At 41.6% G+C, this 15,834-nt stretch overlaps 1 pseudogene; it reads right to left on the reverse strand.

Moving 5' to 3' along the window:
- Positions 1-15,345, reverse strand: part of LOC129854951 (very-long-chain 3-oxoacyl-CoA reductase-A-like) — a 79,991-nt pseudogene extending 64,646 nt beyond the window's left edge.
- Between the last annotated feature and the right edge of the window lie 489 nt (positions 15,346-15,834).

A 15,834-nucleotide genomic window follows, 5' to 3' on the forward strand; every position in this document is an offset into this window, starting at 1 on the left:
CACTGCCCCACAGAGGCTGCCAATCAGGAAGGAATCTTGGCCCGTTTGCTAGCATAAGCGTAGGGCTGTTGCTCGTATACCAGTGAACATTGTAACAAAAAGGCTCTGCAAGCTCCGAGGTTGCCGTCGTAACGCTCGGGGGCCGGAACGAATGGCTCACAGAGCAGAGGAGGCGAACTAGGGGCTGGTTGCGAGCTCTGGGCAAAGGGTCGGCCCTGCAGGTCAGACAGGCTCCGTGAAAACTCCTTGAAACTCCAGAAGGGTTTTCAGGGCTTGGTCATGTTGCTCAAGCAGGGCGCCTTGGCCGGCGAGGGTTTGGTGGAAAGGATCGGAGTCTGCTGGGTTCATGTCTTTGGCCAGATCGTACTGTCACGTAGAGCGGAACAGGTGAACCCAAGAGCAGACTCAGACGAGCAGACTGGGATGAGGTAACAAAGGTATTTATTGAAACACGGGGGGAAAATTGAGTGCAGGCCAGGGGAAGCTCGGGCGGGTTGCTGGAAACCAGGTGCGGAGGCTGAGGCGGGAGCGAGAGGTGTGGGGCAGGGTAAGCAGGTCCGGAGGGGAATCAAAGGGAGCGTAGAGTGGGGAATCCAGGACAGAGTAGCAGGACTGACGAGAAGTCGGACTGGAGACAGGGGCCAGAGTCAGAGCGGGCAGAACTGTAGCGGAGCGGAAAACAGCGTCAGGCAAGGGAAAACAGGCACAACAGGAACAAACGGCTAGAAACATGGACTGACTGGGCAGAGATTACGATCTGGCAGTGTGGAAGTAGCAGGACTGAGTATTTGAAGAGGCCTTGATTATGGAACAGGTTGCAGCTGGTGGGGATCTGCTCTGACTCCAGCACACCTGTCTCCGCCCACACAATCACAAACACACACACAGTGAGGGAGAGGGAGAGAGCACTAGGTGAGTGGTGGCAGGTCAAGGAGACACCGGATGAGCACTAGAGGGTGTGGCAGGAGCAGATGTGACAATACTACAATATTTAATGATTGTATGAACAACTACACAGTGAAACTATTTGTATCTTGTGTGTGGAGGATCTAAATTAATGTTCCTATGGTATTTATGATAAATGAGTTATTTGAACCAATGATTCTGCAAGTGCAAGGTTTCTTTGAAGATATGAATGTACAATGCAATGTTTTGAACATTGGACAGCCTGTGTTACAAGTGAGGACTGTTTTGAGTTTTGCGCCTAGAGTTTTGAAAAATGACCACAAGGTTCTGAAATTAGTACCAAAGTGACTGTAAAAAACTGTAAGTAGCTGGTCCTTTTCAGTTCGTTGAGAAATCATTGAAACTAAAATACTAAATTATTTAATTGGAATGTAAGTTTACTTTCTGAATTGACTGATTTCAATTTGAATTGACCCCAACCCTGGTGGGTGTGTGTGTGTGTGTGTGTGTGTGTGTGTGTGTGTGTGTGTGTGTGTGTGTGTGTGTGTGTGTGTGTGTGTGTGTGTGTGTGTGTGTGTGTGTGTGTGTGTGTGTGTGTGTGTGTCCACCAGCCTTATGTTCGTATATGAGCAGAACACGTTTCCCTTAAAAATAAACAAAGACATTTGAAATGAGAGAAAAAAAGATTTGTGATGATATGAGTCACGACAGAAGTGAGTGATGACGTTCTTCCATTCAAGAAAATAGTCCCTGTTCTTATCTCTGTTCCGAGGGCCAGACAGTCCCCTTACACCTTAAGGCATACAAATCAGGCATCTTGGGGACATAAACAGCCATTTCTAGATGTTGAGTCCTATATGGTTGTATACAGAAAGTGGTCCTTTATGTCCTAGATAGAAAATGCTACATTTCACGAACTGATTCATTCAAGAGCATTTTTAGAAATGTTTTTTTTTCTTCTACAAGTTCTGGTTTATTGTGGTAAAGGTAAAAAGAAAACTACAGAGGCATAATTTTTTGTGAGTGAAGTTTTGTGAAGGTTTCTATATTGTGCTCATTACATTTTTCACCTTTGGTTGACCATGATAATCTCACTTGCACAATGAATGCACTGAATCAGTGACAGAGGTTGAACGTTCTAAATATCCTTGAAATAATTCATACTTTTTTGTAATGATGTAGTGTAGTAAAACAGAAGGCAGAGTTCAGCCTGACTTTTTCTAAAACCATACAGTGCATTCAGAAAGTAATCACACCCCTTGACTTTGTCCACATTTTACATTTTTTTTATTTTTTTATTATTTAACTAGGCAAGTCAGTTAAGAACAAATTCTTATTTACAATGACGGCCTACCGGGGAACAGCGGGTTAACCGCCTTGTTCAGGGGCAGAACGACAGATTTTTACCTTGTCAGCTCAGGGAATCAATCCAACAACCTTTCGTTTACTGATCCAAAACTCTAACCACTAGGCTACCTGGCTACCTGCCACCTCCACAGTCTAACCACTAGGCTACCTGGCTACCTGCCACCTCTACACTCTAACCACTACCTGCTACCCCAGTTTAAAACAGATCAAATGTAGATGTTGTGTCACTGGCCTTTGACCCAATAAGGTCAAAGTGGAATTATGTTTTTAGAAATGTTTAAAAATTAATTAAAAATGATAAACTGAAATGTCTTGAGTCAATAAGTATTCAACCCATTTGTTAATTATAGCAAGCCTAAATAAGTTCAGGAGTAGAAAATGGCTTAACAAGTTACATAAGATGCATGTACTCACTCTGTCTGCAATAATAGGGTTTAAGATGATTTTTGAATGACTACCTCATCTCTGTACCCCACACATACAATTATCTGTAAGGTCCCTCAGTCGAGCAGTACATTTCAAACACAGATTCAACCACAAAGACCAGGGAGGTTTTCCAATGCCTTGCAAAGAAGGGCACCTATTGGTAGATGGGTAAACAAATAAAACAGATATTGAATATCCCTTACACGTTGGATTGTGTATCAACACACCCAGTCACTACAAAGATACATGCATCCTTTCTGACTCAATTGCCAGAGAGGAAGGAAACCACTCATGGATTTCACCATGAGGTCAATGGTGACTAAAACAGTACGTTTAATGGCTGTGATAGGAGAAAACTGAGGATGGATCAACAACATTGTAGTTACTCCACAATACTAACCTAAATGAAAGAGTGAAAAGAAGGAAGCCTGTACAGAATACAAATACTCCAAAACATGCATCCTGTTTGCAATAAGGCACTGAAGGAAAAACTGCAAAAAATATGACAAAGAAATTAACTTTGTCCTGAATACAAAGCGTTATGTTTGCGGCAAATCCAACACAACACATCACTGAGTACTACTCTTCATATTTTCAAGCATAGTGGTGGCTGCATCTAACTGAATAGAGCTAAGTACAAACAAAATCCTAGAGGAAATGCAGGGTTCAGTCTGCTTTCCAACAAACACTGGGAGACAAATTCACCTTTCAGCAGGACAATAACCTAAAACGCAAGACCAAATAAACACTGGAGTTGCATACCAAGACGGCATTGAATGTTCCTGAGTGACTTAGTTACAGTTTTGACTTAAATCGTCTTGAAAATCTATGGCAAGACTTGAAAATGGCTGTCTAGCAATTATCAACAACCAACTTGACAACAAGCTTGAAGAATGTTAAAAATAATAATGTGCAAATATTGTACAATCCAGGTGTGCAAAGGTCTTAGAGATTTACAGAATTACTCACAGCTGTAATCACTGCCAAAGGTGCTTTTAACATGTACAGACTCAGGGGTGTGAATACTTATGTAAATTAGATATTTCTGGATTTTCCTTTCAATAAATTTGCTACAATTTCTAAAAACATGTTTTCACTTTGTCATTATGGGGTATTATGTGTAGATGGGTGAGAAAAAAATAATATTGAATCCATTTTGAATTTACGTGCTAAATGTTTACATGCTAGACATTTACCAGATGCTGTTATCCAGAGCATCCTCACAGGCTGTAACACAACAAAATGTGGAATAAGTCAAGGGGTATGAACACTTTCTGAAGGCACAGTACATTTTGTTTCCTGTTTCCTAAAACCATACATACTGTTTCCTAAAACCATACATACTGTTTCCTGTTTCCTAAAACCATACATACTGTTTCCTAAAACCATACATACTGTTTCCTGTTTCCTAAAACCATACATACTGTTTCCTAAAACCATACATACTGTTTCCTTAAACTACACAAATCTCACAGAGGCAATAGAAAATGCACCCAGAATGAGAAATACTGTACACTGTAACAAATTGCTGTAAAAAAAAATAGAAATATATTATGCAGGCTCAATGGTGTTCCACCACACTTCTGTAAAATTGCTGTATATTTACAGCAGCATACTGTGATTTATGGTGCATTGTGGGAAAATGCTGTGGGCGGCCTTGTAAGAGGCTATATTTGTTGCACCCGTTAGTGAGAATGCTGTACCCCACAGAATAGATTACCATACTTTTTTGTTTATATATATTTGTTCTGTTAATGTACAGTAACTTACTGGCTACTGCTCTGGCAGTAATTTACTGCAATTTATTACCACCCCACAGAATACAGTTCCATACTGTATTTTTGGAATCTGAAAAAACTTTTCCTGTAAATCTACAGTAATTTACTGGCTACTGTGCTGCCTGTCATTTACTGTAATTCAGTACCATCCCCACAGAATACAGTAAACTCCTGTAATTTTGGAGCGCCAGAAACCTTTTGTGAGTGCATGGTATTGTCGTGGCTCATTAACACATTTCGAGGCGTGCCTTGTAAGAGGCTATACTTGTTGCATTAGGTGAGATGTGGTAGTGATTCCCTAACAATTAAATGTATATACGGAACAGATCAGTGGCAGCAAGTCTTTGAGTGTTTAGCCATGTCCTTTTGATCTGTTTGGAAGCTTTTGTTTAGGCCTCTAGACGTGTAGGTGATACAAATGCCAAATATTATGATATATGCTGTAATATACAAATACCTAGCAGCCAACCTGCTTGCACTAATCCTATGTAATTACAGTGAAATACCAACATGACTTCAGTAGCATTTACTTTAAATGAGTGTAGTAAGCTCATTTTACAATATTGTACTAAGTCATTGCCCAGAATTTTACAGTACCATACAGGAAGCTGGTCACAAGTTGCTGTAAATTTTACAGTAATGTAATTAAACTAGCTAGAAACAGGAAAACAAACATCCAAAGGGTATTTTGTTACAAATATAAGACATTTTGAAGACCATTGTTTGTTTAACTACAACAACATTCCCAGTAACGGTTACAGAAACTTTTTACTTGCTATGACTGTAAAATGTATTTTTTTTTATCAACCTGAATGCAATGAATGCACTGACTGTAAGTTGCTCTGTACAAGAGCATCTGCTAAATGATCAAACATGTAAATGTGAAAAATATGCTTTTGCAAAGCACACTGCTGGGTATTACTCTAATGAACTCCGCCCTCAAACTATTTGTATTTTGATCAAATTTGGCTTTTGGGGGGGGGGGCAGAGGTCATACTAATAATATCCAGCAGTTTTCTTTGTGTGTTCATGTTCACATTTACATTTTGGTCATTTAGCCGACCCTTTTATCCAGAGCGCCTTACAGTCAGTGTATTAAACTAAGGTAAACAGGCATATACCACAACCGTAGCAAGTAAAGAGATTATGTTACCGTTATCGAGAGTGCTGTAGTTAAGCTGGCTACTTGTAAGTGTATATTTGTATTATAAAATACAAAATACATGTATTCTAATTAAACTGTTACAAAATAGGCTATGTGAATTGTAGTTCAGGCCAGTGAAATATAAATTACAAACTAGGTAGTGAAAGTATCCTGCAACAGTTTACTAACCACGGTGCTTAAGACCTATATCAAATATATGTAACAGAAATACTGCCGTTGTTGGCACTAGTTACCGGCACTGTACATCTGCAACAGTTTACTAACCACTGTGCTTCCAGTAAATGCACTGTAAATTCTAGAAATACAGCATGTTACTGTAATCAGGTGTTCCAGTAATATGCTGTAAATTTGTGTTACATTAAAGGTCCTGTAAATCTACAGTAATTTACTGTCTTTTTGTGCTGCCAGTAATTGACTGTAAAAATGACAGGAAATATTTTACAGTGTAGTCATAAAAATCTCACTATTACCCTGTACATTATGAGAGACACCTTGAAAAGCCATGTCCAGAGAGACACAGGTTTTAAACCACTAATTCACAGCATTCCAGACCTAAACTTTACTGGTCTTAGTAAACAATCGCAGCGGGAATAATTTGGCATGTGACGTCTTGATGACGGCTCTGCTCATGGATCCCTCATTAGCCCTCCTTTCACTGCTTATTTCCGGGTTATTCACTAATTGCAGAAAATATGACATAATAGGTCTATGAACGTTGTGTGGTACTAGCTCAGAGATATAGATTGTGTTTCCATGATTTATAACACATTAGTAACACATTAACCACCAAAGCATATTTCAGAATCTGTGTTGTTTGTTTTTGTCGCACTGCTTTGCTTTATCTTGGCCAGGTCGCAGTTGTAAATGAGAACTTGTTCTCAACTGGCCTACCTGGTTAAATAAAGGTGAAATAAATAAATAAATAAATAAATAATGACAGACAGGCCCGTTTGTTAACTACACTATATGTATGCCTACACCAGGCGTTCTCACACGCTATCACAGATCAGTACAAGAAGGCATAGCCTAGACACCCTTCACACACATGCACTGATGTCACCATGGGCTTAAATATACACATGGAAGGTGTCAAAACTCGACAAAAAAACAATTGTGTTTGTTGTATTTACGTCTCTTAAATCTAAAAAGTTATTCATGTTTAATGACATTACGTGTCCATAGCCTATATTTATAACAAAAGACTGCGATGATTTACCATCGTTTAACATTCATTGCCGGTCAACTTCTGTTCAAGTGGTAATGCCCCGACAAAATTCTATTTCAAAGGGAAGTGATTTTCTGATGTCATCGTTCTAGTGGCCTCTGTCATAGCCTCTGTTAACACTCTCGGGTTAGCTGTTACCTTGCGCTGAACACGAGAACAGACTGATTTTTGTGGTCCAGGGGTGATAGGCCTATAGGCTGGCTACCTTTCTCAATGGAGACGATGAAATCCCAAGAGAGTCGACGTTTCTGGCCAGGATGTAACATGGCGTAGGGAACGAACGCCAGAGCCCTTCTTCGTCAAGTCATCGTGCCTCCTCCTACTTCTTCTTCTTCCCAGGCTCTCACCTACAGAAAACGGAAAAACAGTCGTATCATTAGTTCTGTTAGATTTATAGAGCATTGTCGTTCAAATATAAAACAACTGAGTGGAAGAGGGTAGTCCCGTGCGCACAAATACAGAGGCTTTGAAAGAATGTGGAGATTGCATGAAGGCCATACGTCAACAATGCACATGCAGTGAAACGTCTTAAATTCACACTAATTTAATGACTGCTTCGAGAGATTCTATAACAGGTAAACGTTGCCTTGGTTGTTTCCTACATATAGCTCAAATCTTTTCCGAGACAGTTTAACAATTATTAGAGAATACAGATATGCCTAGTTAGGCCTTGGCTACTCAATGCATCGTTGTCTATCCATATTGCTCCACGCACACAAACTACAAAACATGACGTTTATATTTAGCCAATGGTATTGGCATTTAATGCATGCAGTGGTGTTCAAATACCAAAATAGTAATTAGGAAGTATGTAGGCTACCCATCCGAAATGCACATTACAACACATATACAACACCATGCAAAACAGTGGTTGTGGGTCCAATAAGAGACAACCAACTCGGGTTTGATCAAGGTCGGGTTCAAAGCGAGAAGTTGACTTTTATCTCAGTAGGAAAATCTCCACTGTCAAGTGTAAACTATTGTTTTTATCTCAGTAGGACAATCTCCACTGTCAAGTGTAAACTATTGTATGCTCTTTATATGCGTATGGACTACTGTCTCAAATACTTTTCACCATAAGAAAACAAACCTGTGCCAAGAGCTAGTCAAATAAAGGCGTGAGCATGAAGTCCCATTTATGTTTATTTAGTGACCAATTTGAGCTGCAGATTGACAGAATGTGACGGCCCTGAAATAGGGCCGAGGAAGAACAGAGTGTCGTCAGATTGGTGAAAATGTGACACTGTCCATGGTGCTGAACGGGAGTGTCACTGGTGCGTTCGTTGTTTCTTTCTCATAATAAATAGGAAAACAACCTTTGACCTCTGGGGATAATTCCCACGTTTTATACATTATAAAGTTACACTCGAAGCTTCAGTTGAGTTTGTATGCATGTTGTTACAAGTCTTGTCAGTTGACGAGGCCAAGGACATGTGATGTCATTCACCGCTGACGAGAAGTAGGCCTATTGATATGAGTTCTGGATGTCTTGCAATGCCATTACGTCATTCTTATAAATAGCCGACCCTTGACTGTACGGATTAGTAGCAAACTATTTTGAATGAAACAAGCCAATACTATTCCCACATTCATATAATTGCCCCTGAAACGGTTGAGCTGATGCGTAATGGCCGGGGATACCCTGAACTCAGGCACAATAGAGTATAATACATCTTCCGGTGTATGCTTTTTAACTTAGTTTTTCGGGTGTAAATTGAGTTGTGTCATTACAGCAGTATTTTACTCTATCGAACTGGACAAGGAGTAAAAAACTGCGAGTTTTGTTTTCATGGTTTTGCGCATGTGCACAAGTGTGATGCACGGGAAAGATGCTCCATGCTGTTGGAAGTAAATTTGAGGAATGTTTCGGAGTTTGTCAACTGATCAATAAATTCAAATTGGGCTTCCACGTTAACTTACGGCCCACAGATGTAAGGATGTGCTCCATGCTTTAGGCTTGATGAAAGGGGCAGTGGCTGGCGATGCTCGAAGGGGAATAGGCTACATATCAAAACATTGGGGGGAAACACGTGTGTGTGTGTGTGTGTGTGTGTGTGTGTGTGTGTGTGCGTGTGTGTGTGTGTGTGTGTGTGTGTGTGTGTGTGTGTGTGTGTGTGTGTTTGTGTGTGAAAGAGAGAGAGAAAGAGTCGGCAGGGTGAAATAAAATAAGCATCTCAGCCTCTCCGCTCCTATTAGAGGACGGCTGCACACACAGTACGGCTCTTTCTCTCACACACACACACACACACACACACACACACACACACACACACACACACACACACACACACACACACACACACACACACACACACACACACACACACACACACTCTCTCGCTGCACGGTCACTATTGTGAGGCAGCAATATTATAGTTAATAGTGCACTATAATGAATAGGGTATCATTCGGGATGCCGCAGCCTTATTTCTCAGCAGGGCGTTCTGCGTACCGCTGAAGGGACTATAGTATGTACTGATGGTGTGGATCTGGGGGGTGTGGTGCTATGAACTGATTGACATCACATTACTCCAAGTTGAGTCAAAAACATTTTCAGAAACTCTGGAGCTGAGAAATCTTTTAAATATCCCTGGGTTGGGAGGCACACCGAAGTTTGGAAATGGGACCTTGGGCTAACGATAGAAACAAATAACAAACCAAGTACAATTAACACGTAACAATTATATAAAGTAGGCCCAATAACAATGATAACAATAATCAGAATAAAAAATAAGTATGAACATAATATGAACAATAATTATAGCAAAAAATGATCATGTGAAAAAGAAAGAGGGGAGGGGGGGAAAGACTAAAAATAGATTTTGTTGAGAAAAAAAATCACGAAGCGTGCTTGCAAGACGTCTTGCGATGTGACTCGGCGAATGCGCCCTCCGCCAATGCTTTTTGGGGTAAGGGCTTCCCAGCTTGATAGATACGTACAGCAAGCCCAGACCGCAAAAAGATTCGCGAAGGACAGATCAGATCGGCTTCTGTCTCTACATCCTGTCGAGAGTCCGTGAGTCTTAAGCAAGCGACATCAAAAAAGGTCGCTTCCTCGCTTATCTCCCGTCCCGGATTGGGTGCATCCAGCCATCAGCAACCCTAGGCAATTGTGTGACTCCAACTGAATCAAACACTATGAGGCGAGGCGGGAGGGGTGGGTGGGGGGTAGGGGGGGTGTTCCAAGCGAAGCTACATCAAAATGCCAACGCTACTGCATTCTACCGCTGTCCATGGTCCTGAATCTAATTCCTTCTCCGTAGTTTCATTTCTCCCACATCTCCCTTATTCTCCCTTCTCACCCTCAGTCCCTCTCTCTCTCGAATATTATTTGGTCCAAATGCACAAATGTTTAAGCCAGTTTGGTCGTTTAGGCGCTGAGTATCAGAAGGAGCACTGTTTTTATTTTGGTTCTATATATATATATATATATATATTCCCCTCGTTCGTGATGTCGCCTAGTGGAGAACTAGCTCGCTGTAGCCGCTCGAGCGGTCTGTGTAAGGAGGGAGCAAGAAGTAATCTGCTCGCAATAAATAGAGAGCAGTGAGGGATCTTATTGGAGCAAACGAAAACTCGTCATCGACCAATCGGTGTCTCGCTCATATAGGGACCCCCCTTTTTAAAAAAAAAGAAAGAAAAAAAAGAAAGGGGAAACCAAATTTTGTCCAAGCTGGTGAAAGTGACTTGATAAATGCGACCGAATAAGGTTTTTTATACAAAGAACATCTGGATGGATTTTATATATTGATTGATTGATTGATTGATTCTCGATTCGTGCATGGATTGCATCTTACCTACGGCTAATGCAAGTTGGCATACACAAACCAGATCACAATTAATTCTATCAGGTTTAGAATGATGAAAAAATAAATCACAACAGGTTAGCTATTAATATACTGCATCCCAAGTGACATGCATATAGGCTAGACACGAACCATTTTGAAACGTTCATATGAATGTGGCGCCACAGAACGCATGTGAACCAGGCGTGGGAAAGCGCTGCAGCGCCCTCAACGCGATAACAACAACACCACAAGCATCTGAAGCGATTCTATTGTATGACCAGCGAGAGTTCACTGGATGGTACCACTGATAGTGAGGACACGGGGGTCTCTCAAAACACACTTGTTGTCAGTACCACATGTTAAAGATTCATAATTATAGCAAGTGCAATCCAGAATGACAATGAAGGCTCCAACACACAGAAGAAGAAGAAGAAGAAGAAGAAGAAGAAGAAGAAGAAGAAGAAGAAGAAGAAGAAGAAGAAGAAGAAGAGTCGGTACAAAACACCAGAATGATAATAATAATACGTCAATAATAACAATAGTCACCTAGCCCAATTCTTAAACTCTGCACACACTAATGGTTAAACAATCTTTAATGGACTTAATAAATTTAGATCAATCGGGAAAGTTACAGAATAGCAAAACTCTACTTACCCTTGAGGTTATTTTCTCACAGTCCCATGTCTCTATGTTTTTAGACCCCATCAATTAGTTTTGTTTTCAAATCACAAGAGCCCCTGTGTACTCCCCTCTTGGAACAAGGAAAGTTACTGTACCGAGTAGGAGGCTGGGTCACGCTCTATGTATGGATCTTCCCTCCCCAATGTGTGTCTCGTTTTATCCCAAACCAAGACCCCCCCTCCCCCTCCTTCCCTCCTTCTCCTCTTCCTCCCCACCGCCCCACTATCCCTGAAACTCTCTTCTCCTGCATCAAGTTGGTGCCACGATTAGTAAAGCATGCAGGGTACAGGAACGAGGTAGTATTGAGGGAGACATCAATGAAAATGTATCAAAAACGTTGCCCAGTCCCTGCTGGGTATTTTTAATGGGTGCTATTTTCATTTGCGACCGTCTGTCCAGTCAGTCACGATTCTCTCCCTCCGTCTGCACTACACAGTGACTGCCTCTCCTGACGCAGCCAACACGCACATTACTCAGTTTAGCAGTCACGACTCGAGAATCCGTGGTTTCTACTGAAATTACACGGCCCGACATTTAATTATTGAAGGAAGGAGATGTGTCTCTATATCTGCTGCTGGCTTTGGTTAAAGGAAGAGTAAATGCGAAGGTTTTTTAAAAGGTGGAAGTAATATAACAGGTGAATGGTTACACACTCTATCACAACACGAGACAGTCATTGACGATGTCTTTTTCCATGATATGACACTGTAGATGTCGTGTACTGCAAACTCTTCTCCCGCGGCGAAAATAATGCTATATATAGGCTATCGGACAAAAGTCGTGCGAGGACTGTAGCTATGAGTGAGTGAGCATGATTATTGTGTGACGTGAACGAAACTGCAGGCAGATACGAGCGTTGGTTGAACTCGATTCAATATTTTGACATGCGACACATTGCTTAGGCTACTTTAATCTATGGGCCCTACATCGTTGCTAAATTGGCTGTGATTGCTTCGACACTTTCATAATTGTATGGGTGATTCCTTGCCCATTTGGCAGCCCAATATCTTGTTGTCAAACCATCAATATCGACCCCCCTCTTTACCACATCTACAGTATAACGCTAAGTTACTGTGGAGAGAAGTCTAACCAAAACAGGAATTTGGCGGTACGGTCTATGGCCCTCAAATCACGACCTCTAGAATCGCTCCCTAATTCAAATAAAAAACGAGGTCCGTCTTCACTTTGTCATAAAGTCATGCATATCGGATTGAAAAGCAGCATAGCCCAAAAGCTGCAAACGGTAGACTATTTTTCAATGAAACGTGGATGGTGACGCGCGGTTTCACCAGTAGTATCATCAAGACGGATGAAAACGATCACATTGTTTAAGAATGAAGAAACAAATGTTTTGGGGGTGCTTCAGAAGATGGGTTTACGGTCATATCATACGGTATAGCCTATAGGTAGCTTGATACACTGAAGATGGCAATGCATGACGTGTGCAGAAGGGTAATCCAAGTCTACCCGCCTATAGCCTCCCTGTCTGTGCCCTACACATTATCTGTTTAAACTGTTCAAACGACGCTGGCGGGAAGAAGACTCCACTATGTAACTCTCTATGATATGTAGCAATAGTTAGGCTACATGTAAGCTGATTACAACAACAAAAAACTGTAACTGTAATCAGTTACGTTACCAGCAAAAAAATATTGCAATCAGATTACAGATACTTTGAAAAACATGGATTATTTTTAAATTCAGAAAGGATGTTTGCAAAAAAAATACATGACACCTTTCTGTTTTTCTCAAAGACATTCAATTCAGCATTCAAAAAAGACGCAAGTTTAAATTTGTTCCACCTGAGCTAGTCTGACCACAAGTCAGAGAACACACACCAAATGCGTTTGATGGATGCTTGTTGTCTTCTTCTAATGCCTGTTAAGGGGAAAGTAATAGTAAGAGTAACGTAAAAGTAATCAGATTACGTCCCCGAGTTTGGGGAATCCCAAAGTTACATTACTGATTACAATGTTGGCTAGGTGACTAGTAAATGTAACGGATTACACTTAGAAAGTGTTACGCTCTGCTGCTACAGTCTACCTGCTACTGGCGAACTCATTCAAAGCTAACGACAATCGGGAGTTTCATGTAGGCTTTTGATCCTGGGGGAAAGGACTCAGCCTCCGATCAGGCTCCGCGAAAGAGCAAACGTTTTCATTCATTGAAATCGCATTGGTTTCCTTTCCGAACACGCGCGCCTAAGGTTCGGTGATGTACGGAACCCCCCTGGTGCCATTCGATGTTATTTTCAGCACCATTACTGTTGGACAGCTCTGGGTTTCCCCAAGTCGGTGCAACGTTTCAGGCTGCAGCTTCCCAATTTTCCTCGTTGCTCGTCTCCTTTCTTCCTCTCCTCCGCCTTCTCCTCCTCCTCCTCCATTCCTGTCTTTATGCATCCTCTTAAAAAAAGGGGGAAATTAGCGCAAATTAGGCTCATCAGAGAAGGATTTTCCCTCGCAAGCTTATATTTTTTTGGCGGGAGGAAAGATATGTGAAAAGAGACGCAACAGCGCCAACAACAGACAAAGGAGTTTGAACTTGCTGTTTTACCAGTGGGGTGATTCCCTTCCCTGCAGAGAAAGGCTGCATGGTTTCATTTGAATGTTGTCAAAAACGATAAAAAACAAGACCAAGAATTATAGTCTTTTTCGGTTACTACGTTGTGAGCTAAATGTGATGGGAAGCACGACAAGACTCAACAGACAAGCAACAGAGCAAAAATGACAAACTGAGAAAGTACATTGAATTAAAAACATCGCACATTCAAAGTCTCACTTACCATATAGCAGGAGCCAGGGACCACTTGCAGAACCGAGGGAATGAGAAGAAAGAAAAAAAACATTTACAATGCATTCATAAACATGCTCTACTGACACATGGGATAACACATTGGGTATAAACAAATATTCAGTCCATGCTTCATAAATAGCCTTAATATGGCACGTCCAAGTTTTCTCAGGATCGGCTTCCTTTTTATACAAGTGAGACCCTCTGTCTATTTCTGGCGCGCGATCAAACCATGGTGCTATTTTTAGGTCGCAGTAAGGCGAAAAAAAAACACTCACAAAGGCATCGCTCAGGAACGTTACGTGGAGCGCATGTAATGAAGGCTACATACATTTTCATCTACCAACTCTGCACAAGAGCTGCCTCTCCGTATCTCTCTCACTCGTACTTGTCGTATATTATTGTTATTATGTATATTTGATTTCGCGTGCTCTCGCTCAGCTCTTCTGGCGTCTTCTCGCGCCTTCTCGCGCCTGTCTCCATGCAACTTTCGCTGAAGAATTCACTACACAGCAGTTGGTTGATTTGCAATTCAGAAAATAGGCCTATACATAAGAAATATATCAGGTCCCTTCACATAACATGGATAACCCCACGTTATCCCTGTGGTTTAGGCTTTTTATCGGGAAAAAAATAAGCTTGCTGACGAAAAAAGAAAAAAGCCCTATTTTTTTGTGGAGGGGCTGCGTCAGTTACTAGGCATTGACGTCACGTTTAGATTCTCCCCACTTTACAGCCTATAGCGCCTGATTAAAGACGCCGCCTCGACATTTGCTGTCTGTCCATCTTTTAATTTGCTTTGGAAATAAAATGGTTGGGGAATATTAAGGGTGGAGAGGCTAGAAACGGCCATATAGACTATGCGTCTCATAAAGCGCTATAGTACGAATTAACAATGTTCTCCATCTCCCGCGCCCCTGTGTCTCAAGCGCTTTTCTCGTCCACTGGATTGGTATGAATTGTAGTCTTGAGGCTTGGTTCCCATCCGTGTATTTGCTAGGCAAACATTCTATCTGAGCTGGTGACAATAACAATGCAATCTCTGTACGCTCGCTGCCCGTGCCCACGCGCTAGACTCGCTCACCACCGGACTCACAGTGAGAGCAGAACTGTCAGAGCCAGCGCACCAACACGCCAGATACAACCTGTGCACACACCCTAGCTCTAAAAAGTCTCTTTCGTATCCTTAACCCCCTCTCCAATATTCATCCCCATACTCTCCTTTCCCGGGTTCACCCTGACCTCTTGCCAGCATGCACCAGCGTGAAAAGTCACGAGATACCGGTGTGTGTGCAAAAAGTCATCTCAGAGGGAAAAAAAGGTTGCGTCCGTCGCAGTGGTTGATGCTATTATAATGCGTATTGGCTTGTATTATGATGAATAGTACACTGTATTTCCGCTGGCTGCTGCAGGTTTCACTCTGCTGCGGAGAGCAAGTTGGGGCAGCTCCTGACACTAAGGGCGGGGTGGAAGTGAGCTGGGGCTTTTGGAAAGCTATAGAAGTTCCATTCATAACTAGATATTGACAGAAACCGTAGGATCATAAACGTTGGGGCACCTCCCTTTTTGCTCCCATTTGCTCCCTATAAACTGTTGAAAAGCCTTGGATACAACGTTTATTTATATATATATATATTTATATATATATATATTTTTTTAAACATTTTAGTCATTTAGCTACGCTCTTATCCAGAGCTTACAGGACCA

This window comes from Salvelinus fontinalis, chromosome 5 (genome assembly GCF_029448725.1).
Source record: "Salvelinus fontinalis isolate EN_2023a chromosome 5, ASM2944872v1, whole genome shotgun sequence".
Classification (NCBI taxonomy): Eukaryota; Metazoa; Chordata; class Actinopteri; order Salmoniformes; family Salmonidae; genus Salvelinus; species Salvelinus fontinalis.